Source organism: Tamandua tetradactyla, chromosome 9, assembly GCF_023851605.1.
Source record: "Tamandua tetradactyla isolate mTamTet1 chromosome 9, mTamTet1.pri, whole genome shotgun sequence".
Classification (NCBI taxonomy): domain Eukaryota; kingdom Metazoa; phylum Chordata; class Mammalia; order Pilosa; family Myrmecophagidae; genus Tamandua; species Tamandua tetradactyla.
Window position 1 is genome coordinate 83439148 of NC_135335.1, and position 14330 is coordinate 83453477.

At 39.8% G+C, this 14330-nt stretch overlaps 1 protein-coding gene across 2 annotated transcripts in view; it reads right to left on the reverse strand.

Annotated features, from left to right (window-relative positions):
- The window catches only part of ADAMTS12 (ADAM metallopeptidase with thrombospondin type 1 motif 12), a 415156-nt gene that overhangs the window by 163674 nt on the left and 237152 nt on the right, over window positions 1-14330 (reverse strand). The gene's annotated exons all lie outside the window — the stretch shown is intronic.

Sequence of the window (14330 nt, forward strand, 5' to 3'; positions counted from 1 at the left end):
TTCTAGTGTTAACTAGAAGGTGTTCTGCTTCCTAAGCCAGTATAATTTCAAAGAGGCTTTTTATTTCTAATGCAAAATGAATAGATTGTCAACAAAAGGCTGCTGCTTTTCATGAGGTATTCTGGAAGGCTGGGCTGTACTGGATGTTTTCTTCCCCATGGTTTTCATGTTGGTTTTTCACCTGTGAGTGAAGGGCGAGGTGACATAATGTCCCCACGCTTCTGATCAGTTAAGACAGCAATAGGGATGCTATAGTGGATGCTCCCAGCCTACCCTCCAAGAAGCTTCAAGGGCTTCTGAGACCCACATAGCCCCTGAGTAGTCTATCTGGTCCAATATTAGGGATGGGAAGGGAGGGTTTCTGAAATAACCTGATGAGCACTCATAGAATGGGAAAGAAGGAAAACAGGATAATCAGCTCTAGAGGGATTCCAGTTTAATTTGAATTTCTTGTCCCATTTCTTTGGAGCCTTCAGATAGAGCAATCCCCGGTACAGGGTAGATTCTTCTGGAAGGATGACGATCTTCCACGGCCCACTCCTTAGGACTGGACCCAAGAAGTTCAGGATGGTCTCTGCATCAATCAAGGGGGTTGCTTCTCCAACATTCGGTATTTACCTGAGACCCATGCCCAAATCAAGCAGATACCTCAGACAAGCTTCAGTTGCCTTTTAGAGGTGCTCCCAGATCCCTCCTTACTCATGCTAATTAATTACTTTCGAGACTTCCTTTCAAGAAAACAGTAAGGTGGCTCATAACATATGAAAATTGACTGGACTGCTTAGCATATTTTACACAGAAGAAGCAGACTCTGTATTTAATAATGCTCACAGTTACATCATCCAGTGGAGGTGGAGGAGGAAGAGGAGTCCTGGGGGATAAGTAGGGTACTGGAGTCTGCCTCCGGTCCAATTAGCTGAGCTGGAGTTAGAACAGCAGATCTTCCCAGACGGAAATTGCCTCCCTCCCCATAGGGAATTGGTCAGGTGGTATGAATCAGGCAAGTAAAGGGAAGAGAAAGAAAGGGACAAGAAGGGAAGCAAAGAGAAGGGAAGAAAGGGAGGGAGGGGTGAGAAGGAAAGGAAATTAGGAAACATTTCTTGATGATTTACTATGTGTCAGATACTGTCCCATGTTATCTGATTTAATTGCATAATCTCAGCATTATTTTTGAAGAAAGCATTATTATTCTCATTGTATAATAGAGGAAATTAAGCCTCAGAGAAGTTAAAAGCAAGGTCATTTAGCTCAGATAATTGTCAAAGAATATGAGGGCAAGGACTTTTGGGTGGTTTTGTTTGGCCATCAGCCTCATTAGAATGCTGCTCTTCTCCCTCCTTCCAATAGGAAAGTGGATTATCAAACAAAACGCCACCTTCATTCTGTTAATGTGGTGTATTTCATTAACTGATTTTCTTATGCTGAACCACCATTGTATATATGAGGGATAAATCCCATTTGATCATAGCATATCATTCTTTTAATGTGATGTTGGATTTAGTTTGCTAGTATTGAGGATTTTTCCATTTATATTCATGAGATAAAATGGTCTACAATTTTCTTTTCTTGTGTTATCTGCATATGGCTTTGGTATGAGGATGATGATGGCTTTGTAGAATGAAGTAAGGGAGTATTCCCTCTTCTGCAATGTTTTGGAAGAGATTGAGCAGGATGGGTGTTAACAGTTCTAGAAATGTTTGCTAAAATTCTCTGTGAAGTCACCTGATCCTGGGCTTCTCTTTGTTGGGGTATTTTTGATGACTAATTCAATCTCTTTACTAGTTATTGGTTTGTTGAGATCTTCTATTCTTCTTGAGTCAGTGCATGTAGTTTGAGTGTTTCCAGGAATTTTTTCATTTCATCTAGGATATCTAATTTGTGGGCATACAGCTGTTTATAGTATCCTCTTTTGGTCCTTTTTATTTCAGTGGAGACAGTATTAATGTCTCCCTTTTATTTCTGGTTTTAGTTATTTTTGTCCTTTTTTTTTCTTTATTAGTCTAACTCCAGGTTTGTCAATTTTATTGATCTGTCAAAGAACCAACTTTTGTTTTTGTTAGTTCTCTCTATTGTTTTCTATTCTCTATTTCATTTATCTCCGATCTAACAATCATTAACTCCTTTCTGTTTCCTTTGGATTTAGTTTGCTCTTCTTTTATTAGTTCTTCTAGTTTTCAGGTTAGGTCTGTGATTTGAATCTTTCTTCTTTTTTAACATTAAGCTTTAGAGTATAAATTTCCCTCTCAGTAGTAACTTTGCTGCATCTCATACATGTTGGTGTGTTATACATTCATTTTCATTCACCTCAAGATGAATTCCTCATTTCCCTTGTGATTTCCTCTTTACTTCATTGGTTGTTTGAGAGTACAATATTTACTTTACATGGTGTCATGGTCAGGTTCATGTGCCAACTTGGCCAAGTGTTGGTACCTGTTTGTCTGGTTGGGCAAGTGCTGGCCTGTCTGTTGCAATGAGGACATTTCACAGCGTTAAATCATGATCACATCAGCTGCATCCACAGCTGATTCCATTTGTAATTGGCCAGAGGCGTGTCTTCTGCAATGAGTGATGCTTAATCCAGCCACTGGAAGCCTTTTAAGGAGGATTCAGAAGAGACAGGCTCTTCCTGTTTCGGCTGGTGAGCCTCTCCTGTGGAAGCTCCATCTCCTCCATCGGAATCGTCAGCTTCACAGCCTGCCCTGCGAATTATGGACTCTGCATTACCACGGTCATGTGAGACACTTTTATAATTGCAAGTGTTTCCTGTTGATTCTGTTTCTCTAGAGATCCCTAACTAATATGCAAGGGTTTGTGAATTTTCCATTTCTCCTTCTGTTACTGATTTCTAGCTTCTTTCTACTGTGGTGAGAGAAGAAACAGTACATGGTTTCAATATTTTTAATTTATTAAGACTCATTTTGTGACCTAACATGGTCTATCATGAAGAATGATTCATGTGCACTAGAGAAGAATGTGCATTTTGCTGCTGTTTGGTGAGGTGTTCTATACATGATTATTAGGTCTACTTGGTTTAGAGTATCATTCAGGTCTTCTATTGCCCTGATCTTTTATTTAGATGCTGTGGTAGTTAGGTTCAGGTGTCAACTTGGCCAGGTAAAGATACCTAGTTCTATTGCTGTGGACATGAGCCAGTGGCATGTGAACCTCATCTGTTGCTGATTACATCTGCAGTCAGCTAGGAGGCATGCCTGCTGCAATGAATGGTGTTTGATTTAATTGACTGGTGCTTAAATGAGAGAGCTCAACGTAGCACAGCCCAAGCAGCTCAGCATACCTCATCTCAGCACTCGTAGCTCAGCCCAGGCCTTTGGAGATGCGGAAAGGGCTCACCCTGGGGAAAGTTGTTGGAACCCAGAGGCCTGGAGAGAAGGCCAGCAGAGATTACCCTGTGCCTTCCCATGAAAGAAAGAACCTCAGTTGAAAGTTAGCTTCCTTTCCTCTGAAGAACTATACGTTAACTAAATAAATCCCCTTTTATTGAAAGCCAATCCATCTCTGGTGTGTTGCATTCTGGCAGCTAGCAAACTAGAACAGATGTTCTAACCATTATTGAAGATAGTATATTAAAGTCTTGTACTATTAAAAGTCATCAATTTTTCACTTCATATCTGTCTGTATTTGCTTCATGTATTATGGGGCTCTGCTGTTAGGTGTGTATATATGTATATAATTGTCAAATTGACTTCTTTATCAGTGTATAACAACTGTCTTTATTCCTCATAACAGTTTTGACTTATAGTCTATTTTATTTAATATTATTATAGGTATTCCAGCTCTCTTTGGTTACTAGTTGGATGGTATGTATTTTTCCATCCTTTCATTTTCAACCTACCTATGTCTTGTCTTTCACTATAAGGTGAGTCTCCTGTTGAAAGCTTATAGTTGGGTCATGCATTTTTATCCATTCTGCCAACCTCTGCCTTTTGACTGGAGAGTTTAATCTATTTACTTTTTAAAAAACATTTTTATTGTGAAATATAACATACATACATAACAGCATTATTTTCAAAGTACATTTTAACAAATAGTTACAGAACAGATTTCAAAGTTTGATGTGGTTTACCATCCCACATTTTCAGGTTTTTCCTTCTAGCTGTTCCAAAACACTGGAAGCTAAAAGAAACATCATTATAGTGATTCAGCAGTTATATTCCTCTGTTAATCCTATCTCCTCTGTTATAACTCCTCCTTCTCCTTTGTTCCTTCTCCTGATCTGTAGGGGTATGTGGGCTTTGCCCATTCTAACTTTTTCATGTTGAAAAAGGGTCTCAACAATATAGGATGGGGGGATACTGTGATTGCACGCTATGGCCTATAGTTAACAGGAAGACAACAGCAATACCACAGAAATGCCAGGGGTGAATAATTGGTGTGGGAGAGGGGAAGGACAAGAGATTAGGTGATGTTTTGATTTGATATTTGGTGAGGCTATATTTATCAGTTCTTTGTCTCTTTGGATCAACGAAAATTGTCTAAAATTGAGAGCGCTGCTGATTCTACAACCAAGTGAGGACACTGTAAGACGTGATTTGCTTATTGTGGACATTATCCATGATGCCCAATGGATGGAGTGAGCCAAAGGGTACAATGACTGAGAAGCCAAAAGGTGAAATGTGATATATATGATGGAATACTGTGCAATTATGTGTATGTGTGTTTCTATATATCTTATGGAATACTGTGCAGTTACAAAAAGGAATGACATTGTGAGGCGCACAACAGACTGAATGAATGTTGGGGACAATGTGTTGTGCTGAATAAACCAGAAATAAACGAGCAAATATGCTATGGTCTCTTTCAGAAAATATATATAAGAAAATTGGAGCCTAGATTGTAAGCTCTTACAGCAGCCATTATTAGTCTGAAGTTCTAAGTGTATTTCTAGTTTCTGAGACACTGAGCTATATGCATAATTGCTGGTATTTCCTTGGAACTTTTAGTACCTCTGTGACACTTAAGATTCAGAGCTGGAGTAGTTCTAATTCTCATCATTTTAGGCTTGGATTACTGCAATATCTCTTAATTGTTCTATATTCTTCCTAGACCTCTTCAAATCCATCTTCCCTTCTGTTGCCAAACTGATGTAATTAAAACAAAATCTTCTGTATCATGGCCCATGGCTGAAGACTCTTCCAAGTCTAACCTCCAGGAAGCTCCTCCTCCTTTCCTCTACTTATAACCTTATAGTTTATGCTCCAGCAGTATTAAAATTGCTTAGATTTCTCCCCTCCCCTGTCTCCCTGACTCCTACATTCCATGCTATTATTTTTCATCTTGCTTACTTCAAGCTGTTCCTTCAGCCTAAAATGTCTTTCTCTCCTTTCTTACTCCCTTTAACCTATTCAACTCTCATTGATTCTTTATGACTCAATTTAGACTCAGTGGCAGAATTATCACCTTTCATGCCAGAGACTTGGGTTCGATTCCCAGAGCCTGCCCATGCCAAAAAAAAAAGACTCAATTTGTACTCAGTTCTAGGAACCCATCCTGGAATGTCCCAACTACCAATCTGGATTAGGTTCCCCAATATATTTTGTACACATTTGGTTAACAGCACTTGCTGTATTAGATTAAAATGATCAAATTATGTGCCTATTTCCTTCCTTAGATTCTTGAAAACAAGGAGTGGGGTTTATTCCTTTCATTGTGAGGAACTGCATATAGCTTGTTATACAGCAGATGTACTGACTAAACAGAGAGCACACATCACTCCACCAAGCAATGAAGGAAAGATTAAGAACATAATCTGCTGAGTCAGGCAAAAGTGAAGATTAGGTGTGCGAGAGGTTTTTTGGCCATTCAGTAAAGTAAGAATCAAGATTGCCCATTGTTTTAGTCTGCTAAATCTGCCAGAATGCAATATACCAGAAATGGATTGACTTTTACAAAGGGGATTTATTAAGTTATAAATTTACGGTTTTAAGGCCATGAAAATATCTGAATTAAGGCATCAACAGGATGATACCTGGACTTTGAAGAAAGGCTGCTGGCATCCAAAAAATACCTGGTGGCTGGGAAGGCACATGGTTGGCATCTGTTGGTCCTTGCTCCCGTATTATTGCTTTCAGCTTCTGATTCCAGGGTCCACTTTTAGCTTCTCTGGGGCAAGCTCTGGATTTCAACTCCTAGTTTAGCATCTTCCGGGGCTTTGTCTTTCTCCAAGCATCTGTGTTCTGATTTCTAAAATGCCTCCTTCTTAAACAATTCTGGTAAGTGGATTATGACTCATCTTGAATGTGTGGGGTCACAGCTCCAGGGAAACAACCAAATCAAAAGGTCCCACCCAAGAACAGATCTGCTGTCAAGATTGGATTAAAAGAGCGTGGCTTTTCTGGGATATACAAGTTTCAAAACAGCACACCCACCAATTAGGGAAGAATAAAACAGAAAATCTAGAAAAATCATTCTGGAGATTGTAATAGGGAGTTTTTAGGAGACAATTCTCCTTGGGTCTTACAGGTTTCTGCACATCTTCTGAGGAAAGGCCCTTGTGTTTTTTGTTCCAAATTATCTGTTCAGGGATGTTTATATAGCTAATAATCTTGAGATTAGGGCAGAAGTCAGATTTATCTGCTCTCCAGAATAATGGAGATAATGCCTGCCTCTGGGGCAAAGATTAGGCAAATTTGTATACAAATCTTTTTAAAGGATTGAGGTTTCCCTAGCTTGGAATTCCTCAGCTGGGATGAAACATCACGTTAAAGAATATTTATACGTATAAAGGGCTACCTTCTTACCCCTGTGGAACTTGTGGGGCAAGAGAGAAGGATACAAACATAAAATGCATGATGGTTGCTAGTCTGTGATTTTGAAGCAGGATAGAGTAGGACAACTCAAAAAAGTCTCCGGCTTCCTATTCAATTCTGAAAGAGTTAACAAACAACTGCAAGTCCCTTGTTTCTTATCTAACTCCAAAGGAACTAATGCAAACTGCAAGCTTCCCAGGGAAAAAATTTCCCTGAAAGCCCCAAAACCTCCTGTGCTGGTTTGAAAAGGTTTATGTACCCAAAGAAAAACCATGTTTTAATCTTAATCAGCCTCGTGGAGCAGCGGTTTCTTCTAATCCCTATTCAATACTGTGTGTTGGAAACTTTAATTAGCTTATCTCCATGGAGATGTGACTCAATCAACTGTGGATATTAAACTTGATTAGATGGAGACGTGTCTCCAACCATTCTAAGTGGGTCTTGATTAGTTTGCTGGAATCACATAAAAGAAGAAGCATTTTGGAGCAAGCTTCAGAACTACAGAGCCACAAGAAAGCCACACAGAGAAGGCTGCAGAACCGTGAAACAGAGTCCACCAGCCAGGGGCCTTTTGAGGATGAGACAGCCACAGCAGAGCCGAGCAGAGCCGTGAGGCCAAGAGAACCATAGAATCCACCAGTCAGTGACCTTTGGAGATTCTGAGGGAGCAGAAAATGATGGGATCTGGAGCCCATGTGCCCCCAGGTGAGCTTCATGAAACAAGAAGCTGAACGAGAAAGTTAGCAGACTTTGCCAGGTGTCTTTCCAGCAGAGAGAGAAACCCTTAACGTTATCAGACTTCTTAAACCAAGGTATCTTTCCCTAGACGCCTTAAATTGGACATTTCTATAGACTTGCTTTAATTGAAACATGTTCATGGCCTTAGAACTGTAAACGTGTAACTTATTAAATTCCCCTTTTTAGAAGCCGTTGAGTTTTTGGTATATTGTATTCTGGCAGCTAGCAAACTAGAACACCTCCTAAACCATAAAAGCTTATAAAATATTGTATTCTGGCAGCTAACAAACTAGAACACCTCCTAAACTATAAAAGCTTATAAAATCATGGGCCCAAAGCAAACTCTTGGTTTATGATATGAAGCAAAGGGTCATAAAGATTATTAACCATCTGCCCAAAGACAGATTTTCGGTATGTGACAAAAACCACAAATTCTGCTAGCTGTCTCCTCACAGAACAAAAAAAGAAACCTAGTATTCAAACGTTTGTATGAAAACCTGTCACCAATAAAACTTTCCTACAAAATAAGCCACTTTATTCCACTCGGGGTGTGTCCCTCCCTTGGGCATATCCCCATTAACCTCTGTAACATGTACTCTCTCTCCTCTTTAATAAACTTTGCTACTTATTCCAACTGGCCCTCTCTTTTCTAAATTCCTTTAGTGTTGAGACTAACAAACTTGTATCAGTGCTCAACTGGCACCATTGCCAGCAGGGCACTAGTTACACTTTGTGTCTCATGTCTTATATAAGCATCCATGGAATTGTGGCAGGCTAATTTATTAGCTTGCAAGCAGGGTAAAATCTAAGGCCATCCATACTTCTTGATATGAGTGAGGAGGCAAATGGAGAGTAGGTGATCAAGCAGTAGTGAGAACCATATTGAGCTTGGACCATTTAAATGCATGGGCCAGGTCTGTATGTTTGTCAAAATTTTCTAGCAGCAGGGCTGCCAAGGAAGTAGAGGAGTGGGAAAGGATGTAGGAAATAGATATCAAGAAAGGAGATTCTTCTTACATCCCAACTTTCCTACAATGACATTCTGGAAGAACCCAGAGGATAATCATTGATGACAAAAAGAAAAAAAAAAAATAGAGTTTGAAGTCTGCCCTCAAACTCTGGTCTGCTATTTACCTACTGTTATTGTCAGTTCCTCTTGCAGACCAGAAGCAAGTGAACAATTAACTGAGTTGCTGATAATTTTCAGCTGGGTACCTCACCCTCTATGTAGAGCTTTCATTTGTGGTGTGTGATGTTTAATACAAGTACTGGAGCAAGGTATTCAGGATGCTTTATTACTTTCCTCTTAAACATTGTATTACTTTGCTAAGGCTTCCAGAAAGCAATATTCCATAAATGGAATGGCTTTTAGTTTATTTCATTACAAGTTTACAGTTCTACGACTGTGAAAATGTCCAAATAAAGGCACCAACACAAGGCTACCTACACTCAAGAAAGACTGATGCCATCTGGAACAACTCTGTCAGCTGGGAAGACACATGGCTGGCATCTGCTTGTCCCTGGCCTCCTGAATACCTTTGCTTTCAGCCTCTGTTTCCTGTGGGGGTTCCTCACTTGGCTTCTCCAGGTCTGGGTTTCATCTCTTGGCTGCCAGTCACTCTCTCCAAGTTTTGGCTTGCTTAGCATCTCACGGGAAGGCACATGGTGATGTCTGCCAGGCTCTGCATCTCCAAACATACAGGTCTTGTGTTGGTTTTGTCAGCTTTGTTCTTTAAGTGTCTTCATCTAAGGTTTCTCCAAAATGTTCCCCCCCTTTAAAGGGCTCTAGTAAACTAATCAAGACCCATCTTGAATGGGTGGTGGCATCTCTGTCTAATCAAAGGTCATGCCCACAATTGGATGTGTCACATCTCCATGGAAACAATCCAAAGTTTAAATGTTAAAAAATAAGTCTGGTCCCACAAGGTTGGATCAGGATTAGAACATGACTTTTCTGGGTTACACAATAGTGTCAGACCTGCACAAATGTACAGTATTGAATCACACAACTTTTTCAGGAGGCTTTAATTGAACAAAATTTTTTCAAAGCCTCTTTGAAAAGCCTCTTTATCTCCAAGTCTCATAAGGGGTTAAGATCAGGAAGCATATGCTCATTTGGTTTCTTGAATGCACTTGATCACTGGAGACTTAGGAAGGATAATTAATTATGCCTCAAGACCATTCTGCCTTAAACATACATGAGATGCAAATAAACTTCAAAGAGATTATTCTGGCTCACACACTGAGTACAATGGAGGCATTGTACTAAAAATTTTCCAGAAATCATATTGGTGATTATTTGAGCTTGTCAAAGCAAACGTCAGTGGACATTAATTTTTTTCCATTTCCTTTGCAGGCAAAAGTGGATTTCCCTTTTTGTTTTTTCATAATTTTTTCTCATCTCCTTTTCTTAAGCTAGTCCAATTCAATTCCCACCACTACTTTCCTGTGCATTTGTGTACATGACTTTCTAGGCCAGGGAACTAACCTAGAGAAAATAAGTAAGAGCTCAAAGAAATAGCACCAAATGGGAGGTAGGAAATGATTTTGCAAGAATATGGCTTTTGTTACAAATTGTCTCTTTCTTTATAATGGAAAAAATGTCTTATTGATTTCTTTGAGAATTCCTGGTACCAGCTTTTGATTCAATGCACAATCTGACCATGTATTGGCAGCCAGGTTGTGTTCCAAAAAAAAAAGAATGGGCAGATAAGGGAAAAGTAATAGAAAGTTTATCTGGAAATTTCCCATATGCCTATAGAAAACTCATCAGAATATCAGAAGAAAAAATATTGATTAAAAAATGTAATGAGTCTATGAATTCTTTGCCAATATTTTTGATACCTATTCTGAAAGAGCAGCAACTACAAAGAATACTATAGCCTCAAAAATCAGCTTGGGGGGAATAACCACCAGACTGAACTTCCAAAATTCTGAGGCTTTTTAACTCTAAAGTCTTCACAAAAGTGAACCCAACACTAAATCATTCCATAGATCAAGAATAAAATTCACTGAAGACATCATCTGCTTCCTGCCTATCATCTCTATGACTAGTCCTTGAAACCAGCCTGACATCCTTAGCTGGATGGTACAGTTCCCTAGGCCCTGCCTCACTTCATTCCAAATCACTCCCATCCCAGTTTTCTCTGTATCCTGCTTGAAAGAAGTCTTTTTTGTTGTTGTTTTGCATGGCAGGCACTGGGAATCGAACCCAGGTCTCAGGCATGGCAGGTGAGAATTCTGCTACTGAGCCACTGCCACACAGCCCTCTAACTTCGTTTTATGGCTTGGATACCGCCCTTTAGACTTTTTATTTGCTTTCAGTGATGTTGGCACAGTTTCCTTAACTGAAAAATGAGCACAATAGTAACAGCATTACAGGGTTGTTGGCACTAGATGATGATGATGATGATAGCAACTAACATTTATTGAGTGGTTTCTACAAGCCAGATACTATTCTAAGCATTATATTTATTAGTACAACAACTCTATAAAGTAGATATCACCATTTTACAGAATGAGGAGGTAGAGGCACAGAGGAGTAAAGCAGTCAATATAAGGCGATGCAGCTGGAAAATGGGGGACTAATGATAAATCTTGTACTCTCCACAATGTCAAAAACTACTCAAAATGCTTGTAGGAAAGAGTTGGTCCCCAACTCCTGGATCAAAAGGGGAACAGAAAGGCTATTGAATGAAATGGTCTGAAGTGGAAAGGCCAAATTTATGCTGCTTTCTCTAGCTCTATCTCTTAATCTCACAAGTAGTGAGAAGGAATTAGATCTTGGCCTTAGATCTTTGTCTCCCAAACAGAGCCATGTGTTCCTGCAGTTGTTCTAGCTGTTCCACCCACCTGGAACATTCTCCCTGTTCTCTGCCCTACTCCTGCTCCTCTTGCACTAATGTTTCCTCTTCATCTCTTTCACTGGCTTCCCTCTATGATATGTCCAGGCATGGCAGTTAGTCTTTTATACAAGTTATATAATTAATTCTTATAAAAATGTACAGGGTAGGTATAACAAATACTATTATCCTCATTTTACAGATGAGAGCCATCTTTCTAGTTCATTTGTCAGCTTAGAATTGTCCAGAGGTTCCCACGGGACTAGGCCCAACGCCTGCCTTGGCTTAGACACTACTGACCCTCACCTTCATCCAATGACTGTGGCCTCATTTGCTTACCCCATCATTCATTTAACCACTGAATAAATATTTATTAAGGGTCTGTTGTGTGCACTAGTTTTACAATGGTGAGGAACACCGGACCCAACCTCTGTCCTTAGGTCTTACATCTTAATGGAGGAGACTTCGATAATCAAGTAGTAGCACAAATAAATGTAAAATTATTTTTGTGATACATGACATGGAGGAGAAATTCATGGTGTTAGGGAGTGAATGACAGAATCTGACTAGTCATGATTTCAGGGAAGACTTCCTCAAGGAAGTTTTACTTGGGCTGAGATCTGTGGGATCAATATTTGTTAACTAAGTGGGCACAAGAAGGAAAACAGTTCAGGCAACACCACCTGTGACATAAGGAAGCATGGAAAGTAGACTATTGCTACATTCCAAAAGCAAGGATCTATGGCAAAAGATGGAGTAGGGAGCCAGACATCATTAAATGATTTTAAGCCAGGACTGGGGATTAGAGAAGGGGTGATAGAAGGGCAGATATGATCAGATTACCATTTTGAGATCATTCTAGCTCTAATGAGGAGTCAAAATTGAAAGGAATCCAAGTGGTTTTAAATAGACCAAAAATATACACAAATGTAGTCCAGGAGAGAGCTTGGATTAAAGTGATAGGGTTGTTATGGGTTGGATTATGTCCTCCCAAAAGATATGTTGAAGTCCTTGCCCCCAGTACAAGGTGAATGAGACCTTTTTTGGAAATAGATTCCTTGCAGGTATAATCAAGTTAAGATGAGGTTTTACTGAATTAGAGCAGGCTATAATCCATTATGCCTAGTGTCCTTGGAAGAAGAGGAGAAGAGACACACACACAGATAGGAGAATGTTCTGTGAAGACCAAGACACATGGGGAAAGATGGTCATGGAAAGATAGGGATAGAGATTGGAATTATGTTGCCAAAAGCTAAAGAATGCCTGGCACTACCAGAAGCTGGAAGAGGCAAGGGAGGATTCTTCTCTAGAGACTTCAGAGGGAGTATGACCCTGCTGACACCATGATTGGGATTTCTAGCCTCCAGAATTATGAGAGAATAAAGTTTATTTTTTAAGTCACCCAGTTTGTGGTAGGGTAATTTGCTATGGCAGCCCCAGGTAACTAACACAGAAGCAGAGATGGTCAGATCTAGGAGGCACTGTGGTGATAAAATTGGAAAAACCTGACAATAGGCTGGGTATGGGGGAGAGAGTGGGAGGTGTCGTGAATGTCTTCCAGATTTCTGGCTTCTATAAAGGGAAGGATGATAATATCATTCACAGAGACAGGCAACTCTAAAAGACCAGGTGTAGGTAGAGGTGGGCAGGTTTTGATTGACTATTTTCTCTCCTGCCTCTAGTATAATCACATATTTCCTTTCTGTCACAGTAAGATTTCCCAGTCTCCAACATTTGCTCCGATAATAGTGTCACATTCACAACTCTTCATATGCAAAGTGGTAGTCTGAGCTAAAGCCATTGCCCATGGAGTTCCCTCTATCTGGAATGGCCATCCTAACTAGTTAATTCCTTCTCATCCTCTAAAATCTAGCTGAAACATCATTTTCTGCAATACCCTTCCCTGGCCCAACATCCCCAAGTATTCCTTTTTATTCTCATGGAAACCTCACTTTGAAATTTTCTATTTTGATGCTTATCTTTCCCAGTGGACTCTTACTTAGCTCCTCAGAATAAAAAAAAAAAATGAACTCATATCCCTATTTGTATCCCCAGTGGCTAGCACAGCAGTTGACATATGGTTAATGCACCACAGCTCTTTCCTCACTTATAAATGAGGAAAAATGGAGCATGGAGCAATTATGTGACTTCCTCAGAGTTACTAGTTGATGATGACAGAATCAGGACTAGAATTCAGGTCTCCTTCATGAAAGTACTGTCACAATCTGGCACCACATACTGTCCTTCCTGCCTGCACCTGCTACCTCGATTAAGTTATTTAAGTGCTGGAACTACTATTTGCTGTCTGCTGTTGTTGAGGCTGCTGATTAGTCAAAGAAGTGAAGGATAGCTTGAACCACTTTCTGAAAATCCACAAATTGAGAATTATGATGACAATTCTCCAATGAGCTAGTAACACTCTTGTCAACTTGTAAACTTTGTACCATTTGGAGATTCTATAAAAGTCAAAATGAGGAAGACGTTGCCAAGGGGGAGGTAGGGAGCCATGACTTTCTACAGCAAAACATCTGCGCCTCTTGGCAATGGAAAAATTAGGTTAGGAAAAGAAAAACATAATCGTGATGGTGTCAGGGGAGCAATGGCCAATTAAATTCTTCCAAAGAACTCTACTGGCAGTAAGACATCGAGCCTGTGGCATTGTTTCCTGGGACTGAAGAGCTGCAGAGTTCCATGGAAGCCACATCTTGATCTCCTACCAATAGCACTTCTGGGCTGTGGAGGCAAAGATTTTTCCTTCTCACATCCTGAAAACCTTCCTTTTTTGCTCTAAAACCCTAAATCCTTCCACACACCTGTAGCTAAACATGCATATACGCTCAACCGTTATACTATAGCGAACATCTGTACTCCAAGGTATCAAATTATAATTTTCAAAAAGTTAATACCATTTCATATAAACACATAGTGAACACATATTAAAGGTTTATTTAACTCATTAATGAGGAGATAGACAAGATGACAA